General features: G+C 44.1%; 1 pseudogene; it reads left to right on the top strand.

Annotated features, from left to right (window-relative positions):
* The first annotated feature begins 1,476 nt into the window (after positions 1-1,476).
* On the top strand, positions 1,477-2,094 carry LOC119876537 (annotated as a pseudogene).
* The last annotated feature ends 764 nt before the right edge of the window (positions 2,095-2,858 follow it).

Here is a 2,858-nt window from a genome sequence, read left to right as displayed (position 1 = left end):
AAGACAGTATAATAGTGGCAGTAAAACACGCACATAGGTCAATGGGATAGAAGAGGAAACCCAGAAATAGACACACAGCTCCGTGATCAACTTATCCTCGACAAAGTACAAAAGACTATCAACTGGAAAAAGGACAATCTCTTGAACAAGTGGTGTTGGGAACATTGGACAGCTACAAGTAGAAGAATGAACCTGGGCCACGTTCTTAGACTCCACACAAAGATGAACTCAGAGTAGATGAAAGACCTAAATGTGAGGCAAGAAATCAACAAAATCCAAGAGATTTTGTGACCTCAGTTGCAACAGTTCTTGGTACTCGACTCACCAAAGGGCAGGAAAACAAAATCAAAAATGAATTCTATGGACTACATTAAGGAAGGAGTTGTCGTACAGCTATGGAGACACTCAACATAATTAAAAGGAAACCAAATGAATGGGAAAAGATATGGATGCCTGTGTAGCTGGAACATCTGTTTTTGGCTCAGAGCATAATCCCAGGGCTCTGGGATTGAGACCAGCATCAGACTTCTTGTGGGGAGCCCACTACGCCTTCTGCCTATGTCTCTGCGTCTCTGTCTCATGAATAGATAAATAAAATAATAAAAAAGAATGGGAGAAGATATTTGCAAATCTATCTTCAGATTAAGGCTGGTTTCCAAAATCAACAAATAAAATATCAAGGTAAACAAACACAAGGGGAAAAGTAAAGTCAGAAATGGGCAGAAGACATGAAGAGACACCCTGTCCTGAGGTGAGTTGCCGACTCTCAGTTTATATGAGGTAGGTCATCCACATGCAAAATGAAATTTATTTTCTCCTCTAGGTCTGCCTTATATCAACTGCATGACTAGATCAGACAATGGATCCAAAAGACAAGAGAGAAATATTTTCTGCCCCAGACTGGAGGACCTACCAGAAAACCTGGGAAGAAAACTACATAAAGAAAAAGAAAAATTGGTAAACTGGAAAGAAAGTAATTTGTTTGCCTATGACAATGTCTTCAGAGAGTCAGTGAGTAAAAACCTCACATAAAATCTGGAAGAAATAACTTAGAGCTCAGGAAAAATCAGGATATAAAATCAGCAAATAAAAGAAAGATATGTTTCTACAAACTAACAACAAATTACCTACACAAAATTAACATAATAATCCACCATAACTGGTTTCAAAAATAAATATTTAGGATTAAAATTTATTAAGGAGATAAAATATTCTATGGAAAATTACCTATATTGATAAGAGTCTTTTGAAACTGCACCCAGAAATGCAAATAACTCCACTTACACGTTAGAAATTTCTTTAGTCATAGTGCCAGCTACACAAATTTCTATAGAATTCTGAAGCAACACTTGTTGTGAATTTAAAGACTCGAATGTAAGTCTGAAGCTGGTTATATAGTCAGAAGACATGCAAATAGGGTCCTCCCTCCACTGATTAAACCAGGCCAGCCCCGAACCTGAAGCTGGGAGAGGAGCCCCAGCCCCAGAATCCCGAGGTGACCCCGTTCAGGGATCAGGACAGAACACAGGCGACTCACCATGGAGTATGTGCTCAGCTGGGTTTTCCTTGTTGCTATTTTAAGAGATAGTTCATGAAGAACAAGAGACCTTGTGTATGTGAGTGGAAGTGAGTGAGCGAAACAGGGGATGTGGGACAGTTTCCTGACCAGAATGTCTTGTGTCTGCAGGTGTCCAGGGTGAGGTGCAGCTGGTGGAGTCTGGGGGAGACCTGGTGAAGCCTGGGGGGTCCCTGAGACTGTCCTGCGTGGCCTCTGGATTCACCTTCAGTAGATATGGCATGAGCTGGGTCCGCCAGGCTTCAGGGAAGGGGCTACAGTGGGTCGCAACTATTAGCTAAGATGGAAGGAGCACATACTACACAGACACTGTGAAGGGCCGATTCACCATCTCCAGAGACAATGCCAAGAACACGCTGTACCTGCAGATGAACAGCTTGAGAGCTGAGGACACGGCCTTGTATTACTGTGAGAGTGACACAATGAGGGGACCTCAGTGTGAGCCCAGACACAAACCTCCCTGTAGGAGGGGATCTGGACCACCAGGGGATGCACACTCCTCACCAATTCTGTCTTGAAGGCCCAGGAGCATGTGCAGATGGAGGTTCTGGGCAGGTTTCCTGTCAGGGTCTGGACTTCCTCTCCATGGAGCAGTTTCCCCCAAGGAGCCCCTCTGAACACTTGATTATGTGTTTACCTCTTCAGTCTCTTTCTCAGAGACTTAGAAATTCAAGTATAGCAGTTGCACTTACTTGTACTTAACTTTTCCTGACCCAAAATACTAATCAATTACAAATAACTCCATTCACATCATCTGAACATTTTCATGAGTCCCAGTGACACTCACTGTAGATCACAGGGCCCCAGGCTAACATGCTGTCTTGCACATCATGGTACAGAGGAATCGCCAATCAACACAATAGAAAAGAGACATTCTACAAAAATGTTAATCGTGTCTGGGGAGTGAGAGATATTCCCAGTATGACATGGTAGGGAGTTGGACTCAGAGGTAACTCACACACATACACACAATCACGAGACTATAACCATTCATCACCTTCACCTTCATGTCTGATGAGAACCAGGCAGGCCTCTCATTATGTCATAAATGCCTGGGTGGTGCCAAGGAAATACACTGGCTCAGGGTGTGCATTGTGGGTCAGTGGTTGGGACAGGGTCTTGCTCTATGGGATTTGGGGAGGAAGTGGGGCCTTAGGGGAGCACTTAGGTCAAGTGGTGCAGCCTCAGGATGGGATCAGGGCCCTTATACACCAGGACTGGGAAACCTCCTTGCACACTGGTCCCATGTGAGTTGATGCGGCAAGGACGGGGTAGGACTTTC

This window comes from Canis lupus, chromosome 8 (genome assembly GCF_011100685.1).
Source record: "Canis lupus familiaris isolate Mischka breed German Shepherd chromosome 8, alternate assembly UU_Cfam_GSD_1.0, whole genome shotgun sequence".
NCBI lineage: Eukaryota > Metazoa > Chordata > Mammalia > Carnivora > Canidae > Canis > Canis lupus.
This window is presented reverse-complemented; position numbering and strand designations above follow the sequence as displayed.